At 42.8% G+C, this 25585-nt stretch overlaps 1 long non-coding RNA gene across 1 annotated transcript; it reads right to left on the reverse strand.

Annotated features, from left to right (window-relative positions):
• Positions 1-21015: 21015 nt before the first annotated feature.
• Positions 21016-23775, reverse strand: LOC141786454 (uncharacterized). The gene is made up of 3 exons (XR_012597770.1): positions 23639-23775; positions 22612-22761; positions 21016-21461 (listed from the first exon to the last, which is right to left on the reverse strand). It is a non-coding gene; the product is annotated as an uncharacterized LOC141786454 (long non-coding RNA).
• Between the last annotated feature and the right edge of the window lie 1810 nt (positions 23776-25585).

The raw sequence follows: 25585 nt of genomic DNA on the forward strand, positions 1-25585 counted from the left end.
TCTTTCATTCAGGCAACGGTGTTGTCCTGTTGCACAACACAATACTGTGTTCTGATCTCTTTCAGGGCCAAAGATCATTCAAACTGTACAGAGTACAAATTTCACCTCCCGTCTGTTTTCCCAGGTGTTGAAACAACTTCACATTAAGCACAACAAAGCATAAGCGTACCACGCTTAAAGTCAAGGAGCCTTGGAACGTTTCCACCAAATGCTGAAATATTTAGTGCGTTCCTATTGCCTGCAGATGGATAGAGACTGGGAAGAGGGTTTGCTATGGTTGATGCTGGCTGTCAGAGAAGTGATCCATAAAAGCGTTGTTTAACGCTTGCAAAAGTTTAACGATGCAAACAATCTGGTGTTTGGGCACACTGTGCGGGGCCCTTTAAATGTTCTATATGACGAGTGGAGAGAAGCAGAGCCTCCAAAAAATTGGATCAATTATGTAATTGGTTTTCGCTACCGGCTGTATGCGGCAGGGGAATTAGCAAAGAAAAATTTGACTAGCGCCCAGAACAAAATGAAATAGCTGTATGACAGATGGGCTGAGCACCGTGTTTTCAGTGAGAGGGATCAGGTTTTAGCTTTGCTGCCAAACGTCACCTCACCATTTCAGGCTAACTACACAGGTCCACATACAGTGGTAGACTGACTGAACACAGCTACATCATAGCCACTCCTGAGTGTAGGAAAGCTAACCAAATATGTTGTGTAAATTTGTTAAAACCTTATTACAAGTGCAAGGGTTTAACATTGTCCCATGTCAATAGGAACCTGCGCTCCCTGCTTCTTTGGTGGGGAGGTTGTTGACTGTGTATTCTCCACACACACACACAAGTGAGATAGAGGATGGGTTACCTGCCACAGATCAGTTCCAGCGGTTCTGCGGGGTCGCCTTGAGAACTCCTTCAAGAGTCCCTGAGTAACTTGCAGGTCCTGGTGGGAAACCTGTCTGAGTATAAACAAGCTGATTTGGTCTTGTTAATAAAGTCATCTTCTTGTTGGTTTGGGGACACTCCCACCCAGACACACTTAATACAGAACAATATTGACATTGGGGATGCGCAGCCAATTCATCAAAGATTTTATTGTGTAAATCCAAAAATGCATAAGTACCTTGATTCAGAAGTGAGGTACATGTTAGACAACGGAATTGCTGAGCCTTCTTCATCGAGCTTGGCTTCACCATGTCTCTTTGTACCAAAATCAGATACAGCTCCCATTTGTGCTGACTTCCGTAAAGTAAATGCAGTTACCAAGCCTGACTCCTGTCCACTTCCTCCCATGGAAGATTGTGTCGACCATATAGGCTGGGCCAAATATTTGTCAAAGTTTGACCTTCCAAAAGGTTACTGGCAGGTCCCCTTGTCAGAGCGGGAGCGCGAAATTGCTGCGTTTATAACTCCCAATAGAGTGTTCTCCTATTAAAGTGATGCCGTTCGGGTTGCGAAACGCCTCTGTAACATTTCTGAGGTTAATGACGAAAGTCCTGGGGGAATTGGAGGGGTGCACTGTGTTTTTAGATACTGTTGTTGTCTTTTCTGACATGTGGTCTGAACATGTTGTGCGCATCTGGGCTTTGCCCCTCTGGCAGAGGGGGGTCTAACTGTTAATCTTGTAAAGTGCAAGTTTGCGAAGGCACGGAATAGTTTGTCCTGTTGAAGAGAAGGTCAGGGCTGTTGAGCATTATCCTGCACCCATAACTAAAAAAGAACATAGCCGTTTCTGGTAGTAACCCACAAGACCAATCAAGGGTTACTACCACAGTTTTTGTAGAAAAGTCTCTGAAGTAGTAGTGCCACTTACTGATTTGCTCAGAGCAAAAGCGACTTTTGTCTGGTCTCCAGTTTGTCAGCAGGCCTTTGAGAAAGCCAAGTCCCTGCTGTGTAATGTGCTGGTATTAGCTGCACCCCGGTTTGATCCTCCTTTAGCCCTTCAGGTGGATACCAGTCACGTGGGGGTGGGGGCGGTCCTTCTGCAGGATGATGACCTCGGTCTGGAGAAACGGTCAGCTTTTTCTCTAAGAAATGACCTACCAATTGAAGTATTCAACCATAGAAAAAGAAGGTTGGTTTGGGCACTCAGACATTTTGACATTTATGTTGTTTCTGGTGTTGTACCTGTGGTGGTCTACTCCAACCACAACCCATTCACCTTTCTAAATTCACTGCAGTGTCCCAATTACAGGCTTGTGAGATTATCCCTTTTCCTACAGACCCACTGGAGTCAAGAGCTCCACAGTAAATAAGTCTTTTGAAATAACCTGTCCCCCTAACCCCCTTGTATCTCTCTCTTTTCGTCTTAAATTGTTTCCAGTGGTACCAGGTTGCTGAAGTTGGGGTGATGGTCTCCAATGGAGGTTGGCAGAGTACAACTGTCAGGTTTGTTTCTTGTACATATCAAAGAAAAAAAAGGTGAGGGTAAGATTTAAGATGTTTTTCGATAAAAGGTAACTGGATGACTTTTAACAAAGAGATAATGCTATTTTTATTGATCAATTTGGGTTTCAGTAGTAGGTTATGGTATTTAGAACTAAGGAGGGGTGTGTGAAGGCCCTCCCACCAGCAGGGTCTGCTGTTTTTGTGTGCGGTCTCTTTTCCTTTTGTCTTTGCAAGGTGCATCCGGGTGGTGTTCCACTGCGCCTAGGTGTGTACGGCCGGTCTCCCAGGCTGTTCAGTCTCCGCTTGTAATCCGCTTGTGGCGTGATGCAAAGTCTCAGACATGAGGCGTGAGTTGTGGGGAGTCCGTCCGTGGCATCTGCAGTCTTCTGATCAATGCATTTATTTGAGGGAAAAATAAACCCTGTAAAAACTGCTTATTCTGTGTGTTGTCCATTTTTGTTAGGCCTCGAGAGCCGGGTTGTGACACGTCTTTCACAAGCAGAGTGTTTAGGGCGAGAAGGACTGTAGACCTGGATGAGGGACTCTAGGTAGGCAGGAACTGTTCTTGTCAGTGTTTTGTAAATCAGAAGAAGAGATTTGAATTTGATTCAAGTGGCTACTGGAAGCCAGTGAAGAGAGATTAACAGCAGAGTGACGTGTGCTTTTTTGGGCAGGTGAAAGACCAGAAGTGCTGCTGCATTCTGGGTAATCTGCAGAGGTTTAAACGTACATGAAGGGAGGTCTGCTAAGAGAGGGCTGCTGGAGTCAATGCGTAAAATCACAAGGGTGTGTACCAGAAGCTGTGTGGCCTGTTGTGTCAGGTAGGGTCTGATCCTCCTGATGTTATAGAGGGCACATCCACAAAACCAAGCAATCGAGGCCACATGAACCTAAAAGGTCAGCTGGTCATCAGTTATGTCACCCAGATTTCTGGCAGAGTTTTTGGGCAGAAGTTGCTTGGAATCAAGCAGAACATTGATCTGTAGTTGAACAGAGGAACAAGCAGGAAGGACGATGAGCTCAGTTTTGGACAGATTTAGCTGAAGGTGGCGTTCCTTCATCCTTGTAGAGATATCAGCCAGACACGCTGGTGTATGAGCGAGCCGAGACAGTTATGTCATCAGGAGCAAAGGACAGGAAGAGCTGAGTGTCGTCAGCATAGCTGTGGTAGCAGAAGCCATGAGAGCGGATCACTGCATCAAGTGAGGTGGTGTATAAGGAAAAGAGTAGGGGCCCAAGCACTGAGCCCTGGGGCACCCCTGTTGATAAGCCATGTGATATAGACACTTCTCCTCACCATGACACTCTGAAGGATCTGTCTGTGAGGTAGGACTTGAACCACGACAGCGCAGATCCTGAGATGCCAAGTTCAGAGAGTGTGGAGGGAAGGATTTGATGGTTTACTGTCTCAAAAGCAGCATACAAGTCAAGCAGTAGTAGGACGGAGGACTGGCCAGTAGCTCGAGCCAGTCGCAGTGATTCTGTGACTGACAGGAGTGGAGTCTCAGTGGAGTGGTCGCACCTGAATGATCAGGTTATTTTTCAGTAGATGCTTAGAGACTTGGTTATAGACTGTTCGCTCAAGTATTTTTGACAGGAGAGGCAGTAGTGAGACAGGCCAAAGGTTTAAAAGCTGTGGGGAAGACCCCAGATTCTAAGGATGAATTGAAAATGTGTGTGACTGCAGGTTTGATTTGGGGTAAAATGGTCTGCAGGATGCTGGTAGGTATAGGATCAAGAGGACATGTAGGTTTGGAGTTCAGGAAAAGTCTGGACACCACCTCCTTACTTTTTTTTTTTTTTTTTTTACCTTGTCCTGTTCAGCGTCACGACAACAAAATTATGGTCTGGCCGTACTGTGCAGAACACATTCACTTTTCCAAGGGGAGCCCGTAAGTGTAAAAGGCTCCCCTTGACTTTTAAAGTTAAACACTTTATTATAAAGTCATAGCTTCAATACAATAACATTATTTATATAATAAGCCTACATTCCCCCCTGACCAGGGCCGCCCCCACCTCCAGGACAGAGGGCAGCCCTCAGGCACCAGGGCCCACAGCCCACCTCCCCCACACACGTCGGAGTATCCTAGCTGTCCAGCCTGACCGACCTCCTATCCTTCTTATTTTAAGGGCAACATCGTGCAGCTTGGAGTCCTTCAGAAGTTATTTAGATCCAACCGATTTTAGCCGCACTTAGCGGGGGCCATGGCTAGGGAGCTTCAGCGCGGGACATAATCTATGCAAAATCGCTCATTTCGGCTATATTTTTTCATCCATCGCCAGTGTTATCATAAAGTCAGCTACCGTCTTCAGACTACGACTTCGAGTTTGACGGTTGTCCTTACCGGTTTGAGCCTGAGTACACAGACGAGGAGCTCCATGAAAGAAGGATGCAGAGGGAGAGAGACGAAGAGCTGGCTCCAGAACAACAAACAAGAGCACGTCCACGACTCAATGCAAACTGGTGGTGTGCTTGTGGACAGTGTTCGCCTATGGCAACAGAAGAGGAGTGTGTTTGCGATAACAATGGATAGCAATGGATATAAAAAAAATTAGCCGTAATGAGCGATATTGCAGAGATTATGTCCTGCGCTGAAGCTCCCTTGCCGTGGCCCCCGCTAAGTGCAGCTAAAATCAGCTGGATCTAAATAACTTCTGAAGGACTCCGAGCTGCACGATGTTTGTCTGAGTTAGTATATGAGCATGCACACACCTATAAATAAGGTCCAGGTGTCAAAAAACCGGAGTTGCCCTTTAAAAGAGCAAAAGAGCCAGAGAGCCAAGGACTAGGTGGCTTTGTCTTAGGTGGTTTTGACACCAGGGGGCAGAGTTTTTCCAGAGCAGATACCAGAGAGGAACAGAGTGTGTCTGTAGCCTGATTAGCGGACAGCAAAGAGAACTGACAGTGGTCGGGCATGGTGGAGGACACTGCATCAGTCAGCTGTGTTGCTGCAAGGGACCTCAGGTTTCTGCGGAAGGAAACCATCTTCAAGGGTACCTGTGTTTGAAGGAAAGCTGCAGAGAATTTTACAAAAAAATGGTCTGAAAGGTGTAGTGGGGTAACTTTCACTTCTGCTGTGGAGCAGTTACAAGTCAGCACCAAGTCAAGGATTTTGCCAGCTTTGTGAGTTGGAGGAGAAAGGACCAGTTTGAGGACAGGAGTGTTAGAAAATCATTTGCCTATGTCTTGTCAATGTGAATGTTCATTCTCTCATGACAATCAATGGTGTGCCATCATCAGGGATGACTGTCTGGAATAAGCATGCCTGACCCTCGTCTAGCAGAGCGAGGTGTGTGACAGAAATTTGAGGACACAGGGAGTGCAGCTGGTGTTGTGTTTTCTGGGCGGATCATGTCTCAGTCAGAGCTAGGACCTGAATATTCGAGAGTTTTCTCATTGAACTGATGAGTTCAGTTTTATTTACTGTGGACTGACTGTTCCATAGACCAAAGGTAATAGAGAAGGCATTTAAACCACATATCTGAAGGGCAGAAAGGTTTTATGGATTTCTTTGTCTGTGGAAGGTGTGTTTTTTTCTGTTCCCCATGATGACAGGGATTTGTGAAGGAACCATGCTGCGATAGACTGTTTTAAAAGTGACAAGGATACCAGACAGAAGCACCCAGCTGGCGTCTTCGCTCGGTGGACTCGTACAGGTACACTCGCAGGTCTTTACCACACACAGTGTGGGCTGACGTTCAAGCGGAGTCTGTGCACATATATACCTGACAGAGTCACAGCTGTTTCTAACTTGACTGATTAGACTAGGCTGGACCCTGTCTGGTTTCACTTGTCAATTCAACAGAGGGTGTGACCCGGGTCATTTGACCTCTCCTACTGTATCTGAGAGTGACAGAGACTCCAGTGAAAGAGCACTCAATGACCTGAGACATTCCAAAATAACTTAAGCTCGAAACTGACTCACCTAAGCTGGCATAACCTTCTTCAAACTATATTCCAGTGCTTGTTCTGCACCAAATGTAGATGTTTTTAAACTTTGCCTCCTCTAAACGTTTGAGCTACATGCAAATCAAAAACATCAAACACTTCCATCTGTCAGGGCTTTTGAACCAGACCCTCTAAACCAACACACACTCACCATCCATTTTATTAGGTTCACCTGTCCAACTTCTCCTTAGCCTTATATCTGATCAGCCAATCACAGGGCAGCAGCTCAGCAGCATTCAGACATGTTGATCTGCTGAAGACAAGCTGCTGGAGTTCAAACTAAGCATCTGGACAGAGAAGAGGGGATTCAAGGGACTTTGAACACAGCATGGCTGTTGGTCTGAGTATTTAACAAACTGCTGATCTACTGGGATTTTAACCCACAACCATCTCCAGGGTTTACAGAGAGTGGTCTCAAAAAGACAAAATATCCAGAGAGCAACAGTTCTCTGGGACTAAATGCACTGTTGAGGCCAGGGGTCAGAGGAGATAGACCGTTTGGACATTATAGAAAGACAACAGGAACCCAGAGAACCATTCGTCACAACCAAGGTCTGCAGAAGACCATCTCTGAACACACAACACGTCCAACCTCAAAGTGGGCTACAGCAGCAGAAGAGCGCACCTGTCAGCTAAGAACAGGAAACTGAGGCTACTGCGGGTGGACTACAGCAGAATTAGAAACGTCTCCTGGTCTGATGAGTCTGGGTTTATTCTCCACATTTAGATGGTGGGCTCAGGGTTGTGGCAGTTCTAATGGTAAAAAATCCAGTTCCCATAAGGTGTCCCTAATAAATGGACACTACGTGTATAAGCTCCAGTGGAACCTAATGTCCTTTAACAGGTCTAGACCCGTTAATGTTAAGTAAGTGGTGGTGAGGTATGGGTGGAGAAGGTCAGCAATATAATCAGGGGTCTGACCATGGAGGGCTCTGTATACAAGGACAGGAACTTTAAAATTAATTCTTGATTTGACTGGAAGCCAATGTAAGGATGATAAAGTTGGTGTGATGCGAGTTGTCCGACTAGACTTTGTCAGGAGCCTTGCAGCGGCATTCTGAACTAACTGAAGATGGTGGAGAGAGGATTTACTGAGGCCAGTGAAAGGTGAATTACAATAATCCAGCCGGGTTGAAACAAAGGCGTTAATGATGGTTGAATGAGATACAACAGACCTGAGTTTAGAAAATGTTTTGTAAATGAAAGAAACAGGACCAGGAAAACTGCTTCACGTGGTGAAGGACATGGACTGATCTAATACAACACCAAGATTTCTGAGTTTAGACTGGACAGCAGAAGACAGGGAACCAATGCAATGGGAAACCTTGGTAGCCACAGAGTCAGAGCCAATAGTTAGGACCTCTGTCTCTTCAGCACTTAGCTGCAGGAAGTTGTGAGCCATCCAGTCCTTAATGGCGCTCAAACATTCAAGGAAGACAGTCAGTTTGTTTGTGTCATCAGGCTTAAATGAGACATACAGCCGTATATCACCTGCATAAAAATGATAAGATACACCTTTGAATTTGCTAATGATGTGGCTCAGAGGAAGCAAATACAAAGCAAATAAAATAGGGCCCAAGACAGAACCATGAGGAACACCACAGGAAGGATCAGCAAACTCTGACATGTACGGGCCAACTGATACACAGAAACTCCTGCCTGAGAGAAGGGAGAACCAATCCAGGGCAATCCCTGAGACACCCACCCACTGCCTCAGCCGCTCAATAAGGATATAGTGATCCACTGTATCAAAGGCCGAGCTAAGGTCCAACAGCACCAAAACAGAGCATTCACCAACCTCTGAAGACATCAAAATATCATCGGACACTCTTAGAAGAGCTGTTTCAGTGCTTCTGTTGGAAACTGGACTGAAATTTGTCCAGAATGTTGTGTGATGTCAGGACTGCAGTGAGCTCTTTAGCAACAACTTTGCTAGGATTTTTGAAAAACGACAATTTAGAGATAGGCCTGTAGTTGCTCTGAAGAGATGTATCAAGATTTGTTTTGTCAGGTGAGGTTTTAATAATTGCAACCAAGCATGTATCGACAGAGCCAAGTACATTTTTAGCAAAGATGTGGGGGCAATGTCTAACGGGCTTGATGAAGTGCTCATGCTATCCACCACATCAGTGAGATCCTTTAGGGTAATCTCAGTAAAAGAGATCATAGTTGTTGGATGAGTTGTACAATCAGAGTAAGGAGTGTAAGGACAAGTGATGCTAGCCCTGACATTTCTAACCCTATCCACACAGAAAGAGAGAAACGTCTTTCAGTCATTGTTAGAAAAAATGGGGACATGTTAGGAGGTGCAGGATTAACAATATTGTTAATGGTGTCAAACAGATATTTTGGGTTCTGTCTATTGGAGGAAATAATATTGTAGAAGTATAAAGTTCATGGCTTCTTGACCAAAGTGTTAAACTCCATGATAAGACCCTTGTAGTGGAGACAGTGAACGAGGAGCTTGGTTGACTTCCACAGTCTCTCAGCTCTCCGGCATTTCACCAGAAACAGCGAATAGAATCATTCAACCAAGGGGATGATTTGACAGCAGGGACGCTTCTCATTTTACATGGGGCCACCTCCTCCAAAACAGCAAAACAATGACTATTAAAAGAATTAAATAAAAAAATAATATCCACATGACCAGACAACATGTCACTTGGTACAAACATAGTGGAGAACTTCTCAGCTCAGAGGCTGTTTAGGAAGAACTGATTAGATGCTTCCCGGGTGTAGAATCTACATAAGAAGATAGCATGAAAGTGATAAAAAAAAAAAAAAAAAAAAGATCAGTAAAGTGCATCTCTTCACAGCAAACAGTTAGTATTTAAACCAAGAGTAAAAGTAAGGTCCAAAGGATGCCCCTTAGTGTGTGTGGGACCAGACACATATTGAATAAAATTGAATAATTCAGTGAGATTGATAAAATGAGATGTAAAATTGCAGGAAATGTAATCGACATGGATATTATTTATCATATTTTTCTGGAATGCGCTGCCAGGGGGCTGCAAATTGTAGTAGCTCTGTCTTAACTTTTGTGATTTTTTTTGTAATATATACGTCTTTTTTTTAATACATAAGCTGTCATTTTTGGTTTGCCCAAGAGAATTTCTGACACTGGTTCAAAAGGCCGTGGGGGATTTTCTGGATATTTTTCTGCTTTTTCAAGATTTGTTATGCTGAATCTCCATGGCAACGAGACTTGTTACCACCGGGATCAACTGATAACCCTCTCCAAACTCAAGATCATCAGTGAAATATCACCTCAAATCCCAATGGAGTTGAAAAGAAAGAGAAGAGGATGCAGGACAGGGGTGGGGCAGAGAGAAAAATGGTGGAGATTTAAACCCTTTGTTCCAACTGTTGTGATGGGTAACGTAAGATGGCTAGCTAACAAAATTGACGAGCTCGGGGTGCTAACCAGGTCTCAGAAAGAATACAGAGAATGCAGTAGTATATGCTTCACTGAGACGTGGTTGCATGAACGCATCCCAGACTGTAATGCGTCTGTACACAGCTTCATGACGGTCCGTGCAGACTGCAACAAACAACTCAGCAGAAAGCTAAAGGGAGGTGGAATTGCAGTGCTGGTTAACCAGCGTTGGTGTCATCCTGGACGTGTCACTGTTAAAGAGAAGATCTGCACAAGAAACATTGAACTGCTAGCTGTGAGTTTTCAACGATATTATTTACCCAGAGAGTTCACATGTTATTCTGGTAGTGGTTTATATAATACCTGGCACCGCCCCAGACGCAGCCTGTGATGTTATAAACTCAGTAATTGCCAGGCTTCAAACACAACATCCAAACGCTTTTGTGGCAATCTCTGGAGATTTTAAGAATATCTCCCTCTCTGCAACTCTACCGACATTCCACCAGTTTGTCAGCTGCTCCACTAGAGAAAACAAAACATTGGACTTATTCTGTGCAAATATTAAAAATGCATACAGTGCCTCTGCCCTGCCACCTTTAGGAAGATCTGACCATAATCTGGTTCTTCTCACCTCCTCCTACAAGCCCATTGTTCAGCAACAACCAATCATCAGAAAGACTATTAAAACCTGGTCTAATGATGCTCTGAGAGGGTGCTACGAGGCTACAGACTAGAGTGTCCTCTGTGAACTGCATGGAGATGACATCAACACCATGACTGAGTGTGTGACAGATTATATTAACTTCTGTGTGGACAGCATCATTCTAACAAGAACAGTGAGGTGCTTCCCCAATAACAAACCCTGGATCACCAGTGACCTGAAAAAGCTGCTGAACATCAAAAAGAAAGCCTTCAGGGATGGAGACAGGGAGTTATTGAAGTCAACACAAAAACAACTGAAAATACAAACAAAGAAGTGCAAGGAGGACTACGGGAAAAGGCTCACCTCCTGCCTCAAACCCAACAGGCCACACACCCTCCCTGAACCCACAGCTTTCCTGTCACTGCCCCACTGTCACCCTGCAGCTCAGCCAAGGACATGGATAAAGTCTCATCTCCATCCAAATCAGGACTTCCTGAAACCTCTGCTGCTTTCTCCTCCACTTTGTCTGTCTCCTGTAATCAAGTCAAGAAACAACTGGAGAAACTGAACCAGAACAAGGCAGCAGGTCCAGATGGTGTCAGTCCCAGAGTTCTCAAAACCTGCTCGAAACAGTTATGTCCGATTCTTCAGCACCTGTTCAACACCAGCCTGAGTCAGAAAAGAATTCCGGTGCTGTGAAAAACATCCTGCCTTGTTCCAGTGCCTAAAAAAACCACAAACTTTGTACTCCTTCCGGGGTGAGTGAAAGCTGGTGTGTCTCGCTGCCGCTGCTCCCCGACACGTTTTTAACTCATTTTATGTGTTTTTGCCCTGATCGGCATCAAGTGGACTTTTGTTGTTGCTTTTGTGACAGTTGTTCTACTTACCTCTCCGTCTCAAGCACCATCTGTTGCTCCTGAGTGCATACTGTGCTAGGTTTTCTCACACCGGCTACACTCTCCAGTCCATCACCCGGCTTCACGTCTCCTCCTTCCTGCCACGCTACACAATGTGGGTCGGAAGGGTGTATTTGTCGGTAATTCTGGTGTGGACTGTCCTGTCGCTCCTCCATCTACCTGTAGAAAGAGTCCTTCAGTACTCGCCGGCCGAGCTTCTTCGGCTCTGCTCCCAGCAGCCTGGATCCCCTACGGCAGCTCTGTAACTCCATCCGGACATCGCCCTCCTGCCTCGTAGAAGGTACATTCACTGTGGGTCTCGGCGGGGTTTCCACTACGGCGGTGCTGAGGGGATCACCTCCATCTGGTCCTCCACTCGCCGCACTCCCAGAAACACCGGCCGGTCTGTGGATCACAGTGTGCTAGCCCGCCTGGCTAAGTCGGCTCGCGCTCCCCACAACAACAACACCACTGTCAGCTTCGGTCTGCTGAGCATCAGATTGCTTACCGGTAAAGGACATCTCATCCAGGATATCCTACAGGACTGTAAGCTTGACTTTCTCTGTTTAAATGAGACCTGGCAAGTCCCTGGTGACTACTCTCAGCTAAACAAATCCACTCTGACGGGGTTTGTTTACATCTCCAAACCTAGTAGTTCGGGACGCGAGAAGGTCTCACAATAATCTACCGCGAGAAGTGGAAGGTCCTCCCGGTTTCTGTGCCACCCCCCCCTCATTCAAGTGCCTTGTCTGTCAGATCCCTGGACCCACCCCCACAGTCATTGCCACAGCTTACCGTCCCCCAAACCTCACAGTGACTTTTTAAACAAATTCTCTTCCCTCCTCACCCACCTGTCTGCTCTCTCACCCAACGTAATTTTGTTAGGAGATTTCAACATTCACATGGACAATACTGCTCTTACCATCACCATGGACCTCTCATCACCTCTTTACAGTTTTGATTTTCAGCAGTTAGCAGACTTTTCCACACACATCAAAGGACATACAATAGATTTAATTTGCTGCTCAGGTCTCACCCCCTCCAACTGTACTGCTAATGAACTGCACATCACGGACCACTTCCTCCTCTCATTTAATATCACCCTCCAACTCTCCATCACCAAAACTCCCTGTATTATCAAATTCCGCAACATTAAGGGCATTAACTTGGACTCCCTCTCCACCTGCATCTCCACTCTGACTCTGGACCCCACTTCCACCCCTGATGATCTTGTTGCTCAATACAATAATGGACTCTCTAACATTCTCAACACACTTGCTCCCATCAAATCCCGCCCTGTTCTCTTCACTTGGTCTGCTCCCTGGTTCACCCCTCATCTCCGTTCCTTAAAATCCCAAAACCGACAGCTTGAAAGACTCTTCAGGAAAACCAGTCTCATCATCCACAAGGACATGTACTTAGCTCAGTTGACTTTCTACAAGGACTCCATTTCTCACGCCAAATCAAATTACTTCTCTGGTCTCATCTCCTCCTCTGCCAACAGCTCCAGGACTCTCTTCTCTGTTTATAACAGGATCATCCAACCCCCGGACTCCCTACCCCCCCACATGTACTCCTCCGCAACCTGTGACTCCCTCCTCCAGTTTTTTAATGACAAGATCAACACTATTCACCTGCACTTGGGCTCAACTTCCTCACCACTCACCCCTTCTGAACTTCCCCCTCCTCGTCAACCACTCTCCACCTTTGAACTCCCTCACCCCTCAGTTATCTCAGACCTTATCCGCAAATCCAAACCATCAACCTGCCAGCTAGACCCCCTCCCCACTCCTCTGGTTAAATCCTGCCTCCCCTCTCTGCTCCCCCTCATCTCCACCATTATCCACTCCTCACTATCTACTGGAACTGTTCCCACCCCTTTCAAAACCGCAGCTGTCAGCCCCATCCTGAAAAAACCTGGTTCAGATCCCAACAATCTTAATAACCTCCGCCCCATCTCTCTCCTCCCCTTCATCTCCAAAGTCCTGGAAAAAACTGTTGCCTCTCAACTCTACTCTCATCTCACCCATAACAGCATCTATGAACAGTTCCAGTCTGATTTCCGTCCTCTCCATAGCACAGAAATGGCCCTCATCAAGATCACTAATGACCTCCTTATGGCAGCTGACTCCATCTTCATCCTCCTCGATCTGAGTGCGGCCTTCGACACTATTTCTCACCCCATCCTCCTCCATAGACTTTCCGCTATAGGCATCACCCACATCCCTTCACTGGTTTCACTCCTACCTCACAGGCCGCACTCAGTTCATCCAACTCAAATCCTTCACCTCACAGCCCTCTCCCGTCACTTCAGGTGTGCCCCAGGGTTCCGTCCTGGGGCCCCTCCTCTTCATTATTTATCTACTCCCACTTGGCAATATTTTCTGTAAATTTGGTATCCATTTTCACTGCTTCGCGGATGACACCCAGCTCTACCTCTCCAGCAAACCCGACGCCTCCCTTCCTCCTTCCTCCCTCACCGACTGCCTCTCAGAAATCAAATCCTGGTTCACCTCCAATTTCCTTAAACTTAACTCTAATAAAACAGAACTCCTCCTGGTCGGTACGAAATCCAATTTATCCAAAGTCGACAGTTTCTCCCTCACCATAGACAACTCCACAGTGTCCCCTTCCCCTCAGGTTAAGAGTCTGGGTGTCATCCTCGACAGCTCTCTGTCTTTCCACTCTCATATCAATAACATCACCCAGTCTGCATACTTCCATCTACGTAATATAAACCATCTCCGCCCTTCCCTCACTCCTCACACCACGGCCATCCTTGTCCACAGCCTCGTCACCTCCCGGATTGATTATTGCAACTCACTCCTCTTTGGTGCCCCCCACAAATCCCTCCATAAACTTCAAATGGTTCAAAACTCTGCAGCCCGGATCATTACCAGAACCCCCTCCTTTCATCACATCACCCCTGTCCTCCAGCAACTTCACTGGTTCCCTATCAAGTTCAGAATCCTCTTCAAAGTCCTGCTCTATACCTTCAAAGCCGTTCACAACCTCGCTCCCCCCTACCTGTCCGATCTCCTCCATATCGCCACCCCTTCTCGATCCCTCAGGTCGTCCTCCTCCCTCCATCTCTCTGTGCCCTCCGCCCAGCTCAGCACCATGGGGAGCAGGGCTTTCAGCCGCTCTGCTCCCAAACTCTGGAACTCTCTTCCCCCCGGACCTCAGAAACATCAACTCCCCTCCCCACTTCATATCTAACCTCAAAACACATCTGTTCCAAAGCGCACTCTCCCCTTAACTTTCCCCCCTCTTTTAACTGTGTTACTTGTGTGTAGTTTTTATTTATTTTAATTGTGTTTTTTAATGCAGTGTGTTTTTATTCTCTGTAAAGTGTCCTTGAGTGTCAGAAAGGCGCTTTTAAATAAAATGTATTATTATTATTACAACCTGCTGAACCAAATGACTACAGACCAGTTGCCCTGACATCTAACATCATGAAAGTCCTGGAGAGACTCCTACTGGCTCACCTCAACAAGCAGGTCAACACCTTTCTAGACCCATTACAGTTTGCATATCGTAATGGGCTTAGGGTTGAAGACGCCATCATCTACCTGCTTCAGAGAGCCCACTCTCATCTGGACCAGTCAGGCAGCACTTTGAGGGTCATGTTCTTTGACTTCTCAAGTGCCTTTAATACGATTTAGCCAGCTCTGCTTTGTGAGAAGCTCCATGGATTCCAGGTGGATACCTCCATAGCCACCTGGATTTATGACTACCTCAGAAACAGACCACAGTTTGTGAGACTGAATAGTTGTGTGTCTGAGAAGGTGGTCAGCAGCACTGGAACACCACAAGGAACTGTACTTTCACTATTCCTCTTCATGTTGTACACCTCAGACTTCCAGTACAACTCTGAGTCATGTCATCTGCAGAAACACTCTGATGACTCAGCAGTCATTGGGTTTATCAGTGATGGACAGGAAGCAGAGTACAGAGAACTGTTTGGACAGTCTGTAAAATGGTGCGGTAACAATCATCTCATCTTGAATACCACCAGAAACAAAAGAGATGATTGTTGACTTCAAGAGGAACAAGAATACACATGGATGTGTTTCCATCCTGGGAGAGGAGGTGGAGGAATACAAGTACCTTGGAGTTCAGCTGGACAATAGACTTGAGTGGAAATGCAACTCTGAGTACATCTACAAGAAAGGTCTGAGCAGACTCTACTTCTTAAGGAAGCTGAGCTCTTTCAACGTCTATATCAAAATGTTGCACATCTTCTATAAGTCTGTTGTTGAAAGTGCAATCAGCTTCGCAGCGATCTGCTGAGGCAGCAGCATCAGAACCAGAGACTTGAAGAGAATCAACAAACTGATCAAGAAAGCTGCTTCTGAGCTTGGAATAACTCTGGAGCCGCTGGAGCTGATCGTCCAAAAAAGAATAGTGCACAAGCTGACAAGTACTAATGGCTGCGGCCTGCGGGAAGGCGGGGCTGGACATCCAGCCCCACCTATGTCACCTATGTCACACGTCCAGCCCCGCCCACATCCACTACGCCATTGTGGTTTGTTCAGGGACAGTCGGGACTTCAGGAACTCAATTGAAACAGCGTACTATTTGACTGAAGGCTGACTTAGAAATAATTAACATTCAATGAACATGAATGAACATGAAAACTGTTTGTTTTTGGCAGTGATACATTGTGTTTTTGCAAAAAAGTTTTTCACCATTTATCACACTAACGGAAACCCATAAGGAGAATGGTCTAGCAGAATGCTAAGGACTGCAGAAGTGAGTGACTGTCTTTTTATTAATCAGTTAGTCACAATCATGTAGGCTACATCAATCAACACATTTTTAAATAATCAGTCAAAGATCACATTATGTAATTTACTTATCTTCCAGTAATGTATCAGACTGAAAAAAAGGTTTAACCCCTATTTAGCCAACATCAATTTATTAATATCAACCTCTGTTGAAACCGTATTAGTTGCATTTGTATTGACTATTTTATTTATTCAAATTGTTACCAACAGAATTTACCTTTGCCAACCTCCTGACCAGCCCTCTCCCTACAATTACATTTCTACAGAGGGCATCCAGTACTTTGTGTATGATGCAGCCTCCCCAACAGACTGCAGCATAAAACAACACACTTGCTACCACAGACTGATAAATCATCTACTACAGATGTTTCAACAATTTTTTCAAACAAAATAATACAAAACATGAACATTTGACTGAAATTATTCTTCTTTGCTGTCCACTCCTAAAAGGAAAGCATAACATGTCAATAAATTTGGATACAAAAGTAGAATTTTTGTCAATGATAACTACAGTTATCATTAAGTCATGAACACATTTACTCAGTTTGGAAAAACTAGAGGAAGGATAAGTATTCGTTGAGTATTTGTTGAATATAACTGATAACTTGTATTAATTTTTTTTTTACAAAGTATAAAAGGGAACATTTCTAAAAAATAAAATAAAAATTGTATTGAGATGAAAATAGTCACTGACCAATCAAAGAGTCTTTACTCTGGAATGCCAGCACAATTTGGCCAAACTTCGAACAATAGCCAGGGTGAGTACATTTAGAGTAGATTCCCTGCAGCTCCCCTCTCTTCCCCCTTCCTGCATAGCCTGTATGCAAATAAAATATCAATTAATTAACAGTACTTATTTGAGGCCAGACTTCATTTTTTTTTCCATGTGCAACAGGTCTGCATTAGAGGCTGCATTTGCAAATGCGGTATTCTGCAAGACAAAATATTTATTACATTAGAGCCATTGACACCCTCACACATAATGCAAGTGTACTTGTAATGGGGAGGTGAAAAGGCAGGGGTAGGAGTAAAAGTTATTGGTAACACTTTATATTAAGGTGCTTGTCATAAGCCTAAATAAGCAGTAATTAAGAAGTTATAAGCCTAAATAAAGGCTCATTAGTTGCTTATTAGCATTAATAAGGCTATATAAGTATTTATAAAATGCTTTGTTCTGTATTTATTAGTCATTAACATACTGAAGGTGCTTGTAATAAGCTTAATTTATTTAACACTATATAAACTATTATATTTCGATATGCCTTTAATAAGCCTCTCGAAAAAGGATTTAGTAAGTTATCAACATTAATTAGATGTTAACTGGCATTATTAATACTTGAGTAATGATAGTACTGCCTTATTAAGGCTAATAATCCCTCATATTATGCTCCTATTAATAGTTACCAATGTTGCTCTGCAGCTCCAGGATCTTAAGTGAAAACAGTGCTTTATTAGGATTAATTAAGTCATTATTGTGCACTTAGAAACAGTTAACTATGCTGCTCTGCAGCTACTGGATCAAAAGTGGGAACAGTGCTTAATTATGATTAATAAAGTCATTATTATGCACTTGGTAACAGTTTACTTTGCTGCTCTGCAGCTACTGGATCTGAAGTGAGAACAGTGCTTAATTAGAGTTAATAAAAGACTCATTTGGATTAACAAACTCATTACAATGAATTGATGACAGTACAACACATGTTTAGCTCACAAAAGATTTAATTCAACTTAGAAAAGCATCTGCCTTTTTGGGCCTACTTCACCACCAATGTAAAAGAATACTAAGAATAAGAATATTTTCTGAAACCCTGCGACTTTAAAATGATTTGGGATTTAGATATGTTGTGGGGAAATAAAAAAAATAAACTGAAATGGACAGCGCACTGTTGAACCAAGCTATTGCTCTTTAACTTCTCCCCTTTCAATTTCTGAACTGTTATGAATGGCATCCAAACATTTGCCAGCAAAATCGCCAAGTTTGCACTTTGAAGTGTGCTGCCCCTTTAGTTCAGCATACCTTTTGGGGGCAGCGATGGCAAGCGCAGCAATAGGTGCATTTAATTTAATAGTGTTGCGGTCTACTCTGACCTTCCTGCATGCAGCCATAATTGACTTCTTCTTTTAGTAGATCCTCAGGACTTTAGCATAGCGCTCTATGACTTTCCCTGGACCACGTGCTAAGATAATAAAAAAGAAGTAAAGCTGGCATTAGCCTCAGTGAAATCAACGGTACAATGTACAGTTCCATCACATTTAAACTTGCTCCCTTTGTAACACTATACGTATTCAGCAACCCTTACACATTTTATCAGAAAATGTGTATCAGGTAGGATAAAACTGCAAAACAGATATGCAGTCAATTGTGAGAATATTTTAACATGTTTAACAGTTGTGTCTAGAATAAATCTGTCCAAGAACCTGCTATAAAAAATCAGCTCTAGATTAATTTAGAACTGATATTAACTCAAAAAGTGAGAAACACATTGAGGATGAATTAATTTGAACTAAACAATGTCTTAGAGAAAAACTGTGCTTTTTACCACAAAAATATGTTCAAAGATGTATTAATTTGTGACAGACTGAAACCAAACAAGCAAGTATGGGGAGAGATTTGTCTTAAAAAAGATGCACACAAACAAATCCATGATTTTCAGGTGTTCTGCAGATCCACAAATATATCCAAGATTTCCAAATGCATTTTTCAGCTTCACAAATATACCCATGATTTTCACATGTACTTTTAAAGTTTGTGAGTGCACTTATGATCATTTATGATTTGTATATCTTAAATTGTACTTGTGAATTATCTTTGAATATGTTTGTGGAATGACTGGCACATACATTTCTTTTTGAGACAAACGCAACTCTGTTTCACAGAGATTCTCTCCCACACAGGATGAGAATATTCATGCATGTGAAAAGCCCCGGCCCCTCCATCCACCAGGTGGCAGTGTTGTTGTCTTTGGCTCACTGCGGTTCATTAAGAAGGAAACTCCTTACAGAACAGCTGAACAACTGAAGCCAGAAACCAAAGCAGCCTGACATGGTCTGACAGTAGTCATTTCTGATATTGATCATTAATGTGATAGTATTCATTCATTTTTCTTGATAAAATGTTGTTGATTGTGAACAGATGGTAACTGTAAACACCCCAGGTGCAGCATTGCTCCAGACTGTGACATCTCCAGCCTGCTGACTGGGCAAATTCAGAAAGATTTTCACAGATTTAACCCTCTTTTCAGTCACTGCCCGTGGAGCAGTTAGTTTACTTTAGTATGTGTGATTAGATGTACAATCAATTTTTCTTCAGATCGGGCAAACAAAGATTTTCCAACTAATACATAGCATTTTATATAAATTAAGTTAAGAAAAGCAGTCTTTACCTAGTAATTAACAGAAATTAATATTTTAATAAATTGTACTTATTAAAGTAAAAACAACTGCTGTAGCTGTAGACTGAAAAGAGAGTCGAATCTGTGAGTATCTTTCTGAATTTACCCAGTCAGCAGGCTGGAGATGTCAGCAGTCTTGAGCAATGCTGCGCCTGGTGTGTTTATGTTCATCTGTTAGTGATTGCCAAAGTTTTAAGAATGACGAATAAATATCACATATACAGAAGACATATTCCAGAGAAGGGCAAGGGCCAGAAATTACTACTGGTGGACCATGTTAGGCTGCTCTAACTTCAGTCGTCTTTCTGTTCTCAGGAGTTCTCTTCTTATTAAAGAACACCGAGCCAAAGCAGGCTGTTTGCAATGACGGCCACTGTTATACAAAGATAGCAACATTGCCACCTTGTGGAGGGGGTGGGGGCGGGGGCTCTTGTAGAGTATTTTCATGGAACCTCTGGACTACAGAGAGATCCAAATACCAAACTCTGCATTGTCCTCCGTGTGCTAATCTACAGGCCTGTGAAAGCAGGCCACAAACAGAGACCGCTGGCCCAAGGGAATGACGTTATCTACTGAAGGCACCTGTTGTATGTAATCCAAACAAATGTGAGGCATTAGGTAGTTTCCAAGGGCCATGTGCTGGATGAGATCATATAGATATGATTTAGAAAAGCATGACTCAGACAGGCTCTGGAAGCCCGGTGTTTTCCACAATGCATCTAATGACATCTACTGAGGTTACTGTAATGAGCTAACGATCATGAGGTCATTGAAATGAGTATGTATGTATGAGGTATTGTGCACCTGCTTGTATGACCATGTAGGATGGCACATGTCTCATTTGTGCTTGTTTGTGTAAACTTTGTATCCTAAAAAGCCCAATCAAACAAAGGCCTAACTAGGCCTATTTTTTATTGAAGCGAACTGTGACAATAGGACACCATTAAAATTGACAGTAAAGGACCCGGAAGTTCTGAGAACTCCAGGACACCAATATAAACTGTAGTATGTGGGAGAGGTGAGGGGTGGAGCCCACATTGGATGAGATAACCATTAAAAACCAAATGACCAGCATTGTTAGAATTGGAAAGGGGGTGTAGTGCTGCCCCCTGGAAAAGGGTATATAAAACGCAGCAAGCCCTTGTCTAGGGTAGTATGGGCTTCGATCAAACTCCTGCTTACAACCTTTGTTCAACCTTTTGCTGAGTAAAGACCTTTTGGATGCATTTTTGAAGGCTCTTTCTCTTGACTTTTGACATTATTGGACCTGAAGAACTAGAGACATCTGATAACCTCAACCAGAAATTTCAGACACAACACTCTCAACACGTGAATATTCTCATCCTGTTTGTGTGAGAATCTTTGTGAAACTGCGTTATGTTTGTCTCAAAAAGAAATGTATGTGCCACTTGATCCACATTCTTTAAACAATTCACAAGCCAAACTGTACATTAACATATGATATATTATGATAAATACTCTCACAAACTTTAAAAATACATGTGAAAATCATAGATTTATTTGTGAAGCTTACAAACACATGAAAATCATGGATGTTTGTGTGCGTCTTTTTAAGACAAATCTCCCCCTAAGCAAGCATTTGGAGTAAGGATTGGCATGATAAATTGATGATTGATTAATTGATAGTTAAAAATTTCATCGATTAAGTTCATTTTTAATTGATTAATCAAATACTGGTTCTGTTTCTTAGTGTGAGTCGTTCTCGACTTAGTGGCTTTGTGATATTTGAATCAGGCTACACGTGGCATTACCTCTTGCAAAACACTTTTGAGTGTTTCTCTTGCTTTCTTTCTCTCTTATTTGTTTCTTCCCTTTCTTCTTCTTAGCCCTTTTTTGACCTCCTCCTTTTCTTTTTCTTGCCATTGTCTGAAGATGTGGCAGAACTTGAGGAATCCGAGGAGTTGTCGTCAGTGAAAGAGTTACTCTGTCCAGCTGACACAGATGAATCAGAAGAAGTTGGCATGGCAGATGAGTCAGGAGAAGGCTCATCATTTACCATGCTGGAGGCTTGTGATGCTGTATAAAGACAACACAATGAGGCACTGCTATCACACAGTTTACATGTTAAATGTATGCTAAATGTGTCCACATAGACTGTAAGGGGTACTGTTGGGATACTAAGGGTGGTGTCCTTTGTGTTTCAGAAAAACAAAACATATATCAACAGTATCCCATCAAAGATGTATTTTGCAACACACACCAGCCAGGCTCCAGCCCAATTCCCTCTTCAATGAGCACCCATCCCACAGTATCAGCAATTTAGTTAGGTGTTACCAGCTTTTTCTCCCCATCTCTATGTTGCCAAACCAAAACAAATATAGTTTCAGGTGGAATAGTCCTCTGACGTTATGCAGGTATAGGTAATTAGGTAAATTAGGTAAATTAGGCATATTAAAAAGTTTGTGTAGGCTACAACCATAATACCAATGTTGGTTTACATGGCAAATACATTTAGATTGGTAATGATTTCTAAAAAAATTTCAAATTAAAGAACAAAGTTTTCAATATTTGACCAATCTGATCAATCTGTAACAATTGATTGATTGAATAGTAGTCATGTGCAGTAAAACAGTTAATTAAGGAGGCATTGTTGCACATTATATCCAGAAACTTAACAACTGTATTCAAGGAGAGCTGTGGACAAATTACGTATTTATCAAAAAAATTAATAAAAATGCCAGTCACAGCCAATGGGAGCATGACACAACAAAGGACAGTCAAAACAGAAGAACAGAAGCTGCAGCTTGAGACTTCCTTTACTTTTGGCAGGATTCCAGGGATGCTCCAAAATTTTACCAACCCCTCTCACCTGCTGGATGCAGAGCGCAACCATTACAATCAATGTGTGTGATTCTATATTGTCCAGCTGTGTTGCAGCACCGGTGTGTGGATCAGATCTGCAAGGCTTTTTTTCTTGCCATCAGCCACTGCACAAACGCATCAATTTAGCACTCTTGATAATCAAATTAATGCTCAGAATGCAAACATCAGAAATAGTTTAGTGGTTCTCTTGGGGTGCCCTGAGCTAAAAATAAAAAGTTTAGGAACCCCTGGCGTATGGTCCTGGTGGATTTAGGTGATAAATCATTATAATAATATTGTGCCTAACATGATAATTTTGTCAGCCTCCCTCCCCCCCCCTCTCTAACAGTAATTATGAACTTACATTGCGACGGTTGCTTTCTTAAAAAGTCTCTCTCTCTGGTCAGCTAGATGATCTTGTCTTCCTGAGATGCTATTTTTTGTTTGGCCAATTCCAGCTCATGTTTTTGCTTCTGGGAAATGAGGGTGGAAGTGGGAGCTATTTGAACGACACCTGGGGTTGGAAAAGAAATAAAAAGATACATTTTTATTAATCAACATGATGGATTGTGCATTGCTAACCTCTACGTGTGGTCAGAGTCAGAGGTGGAACTTCCAACATTGTATACAATAAGTATAGTAAAAAAATATAACAGTAAAAAAAAAAGTAAAAAAGTAAGTTTAAAACGTAAAAAGGGTAATTATAATGAAACTTTGAGTCACTTGTACTTCTGATGCTGGTTAAGGCTATGTTATTTGTTTATGTCATTGTTAAACAGAAGCAGGTAGGGATTTCTACTGAATTGTTTCTTTTTGTGTGGACATACTGTTGTAAACTGCAGCACAATTTTTGTCAAACTTTTTAATTAACACTTTAAAACTGGACATAAATTTAATTTTACATTTTGGAGACCTTCTCACAGATTACCAGTAACCTTAATCCTCAACTCTAACATAGTAGCACTGAAGTAGTAATCTGCTATAAATTTAAGGTGTATTTTACACAATCTATGAATCATACCCTATTATTTCAAATGAATGGATAACATGAAATTATTCAAACTGTGGATTATATTTTTAGGCTCAGAAATATGCTTATATTTTTTAGTATAAAGGAATCATCTGATGAATTATTTGACAACTATTTGATGAACTTTATGTCTTATATTGGAGATTCACAGGTGATGTATAATTGTGACATGAACTTCAACCTGAAATTTCTACTGTACTTTGAAAATTTTCAGGGGCCATGTAACATGCAGCTACTTTATAATATTAATAATGTCAAAATGAAATTTTATATTTCAATGTGACTTCCCAAGGTAGCTTAACTAGCTTGTCGACAAGCTACATCACCATAATAAACATTGCAATGTTATGTCTTTACTTACCAAAAGAGTCATCCTCAGTGTCAAAAAAGATCCGCTTTTCAATGTTTTTTTCCTCGAACGTGTCTGGACCCAGCTGACTGGCTGACGGCGGGGTCCAGACACAGACGGTACCTTGTCCACCTCCTTCATGTCCAAACACGTTGGTTTCAGTAGTTAGAAGGTGGGTTAGAAACACATAGCAAGACTCTTTAGTGACAACTCTTTCCTTTGCCTTCAAAATAAAACCTCTTCATAGAAAATTGGCCATAAGCGCCGTATAAACATCTGTTTATATACTATCTTAAAGAAAATACTAATTATGTTTGCTTTGTGAAGACATATGGATGCTGAATTTATAGATAAGCCCTTGTGGCATTAAGTTGCAAAAAATAGAGATAACTTTATTCTAGCCATCCAAAAAGTGTAACAGGAAGAGGGAGAGGATGGAGGGAAAATTGTTCATCTACTTCTTCTTCCGCTTGAATTTATAAAAGTGACTTTACCAAGATGGTGCAGCTAAACAAACTTAGATCACTTAGTTTTGAAGGAAGGTCAATTAGCAAAACATTTAAACTGATTAAATACCTTCAAAAAGAAAACTTCTCATGCAAAAAGTCTCATGCCGCAAATGTCACGAGTGGATGAAACTGACCAAAGGCAGCGGACAGGACCATTATAAATGGTAAGAACTTAGTGTGTTTTGCTTCATAATGAACTCATTAAAAAAAAAAAAAAAAACATTTATCTTAATTAAATATCTTTATTTCTGTCTATTGTTTTTGTACAGTCGTACCCTTTGTGCAGGGCTGCACAGTGGTGCAACGGTTAGCGCTGCAGCCTCACAGCAAGAAGGTCACCGGTTCAAATCCCCACCTCGGCCGGTGGGCCTTTCTGTGTGGAGTTTGCATGTTCTCCCCGTGCATGCGTGGGTTCTCTCCGGGAACTCCGGCTTCCTCCCACAGTCCAAAAACATGCTCATCGGGTTAATTGGTCACACCAAATTGTCCCTAGGTGTGAGTGTGTGCGTGCATGGTTGTCTGTCTATGTGTCAGCCCTGCGATTGACTGGCGACCAGTCCAGGGTATACCCTGCCTCTCGCCCAATGATTGCTGGGATAGGCTCCAGCCACCCGTGACCCTAAACAGGATAAGCGGTATGGAAAATGGATGGATGGACGAACCCTTTGTACTATTTGTTCAACTGGGCAACTTGACTCAACTTGAGGCTAAAAAACTTGAGACTCGACTTGACTTGACAGACAATGACTTGAGACTCGACTTGACTTGAGACAAGCTGACTCGGACGACTTGTAGCATGTTTGCGACGAATACTGGTCATATATTCTAAAATAAAAATAATCGAACAGGCACTTAATTACTGTTTACCCCTGAACTCAGATATTCCTTCTGGGAACTCCAACATCCTAGTACCAAATGAAAGCACCATAAAATGGCGACTACCCGTGAGCCAGTTGCATCTTATGCTGCTCCAAAAGTAGAGCAGCTTGCATTTAAAAATTTATTCTCAAACGAAAAAAGAAGGAGCGCACAATGCAAGAGCAACACTAAAATTGACGAAAGAGGGAACAAGGTCCAATTTTATACGCCATTTAAAGACTGTACATGAAGCCAAGTAAGTAAAACCAAGCTACCACTTTTAGAAGTGTGTGCGCGTGTGCATGTGTGCCTGTTGGTGATATGTTTGTCGACCATGATTTGAACATTGTTGTTAATAAGACAAACGATTTCACTCACAACTGTTACGAACGTTGATATGGGCTACTGTGGCCTGTGTGACTGCATGAATAATCTCCATCGATGGCAGCAAGCCCCCGTCGTCCAACACTTCATCACTCTTCATAACAAACATCCGGTCGTGACTTGTCAGCAGAGGAAATAACTCCCACGATCAACCTGTATTCCTTCTCATTTAGCCTCCGATAAGTTTTTCATCTAGCTATAGCTGCAT

The sequence above is a fragment of the Halichoeres trimaculatus genome, unplaced genomic scaffold, assembly GCF_033239565.1.
Source record: "Halichoeres trimaculatus isolate MK-OKI-2021-1 unplaced genomic scaffold, fHalTri1.1 fHalTri1_scaffold_33, whole genome shotgun sequence".
Taxonomy (NCBI): domain Eukaryota; kingdom Metazoa; phylum Chordata; class Actinopteri; order Labriformes; family Labridae; genus Halichoeres; species Halichoeres trimaculatus.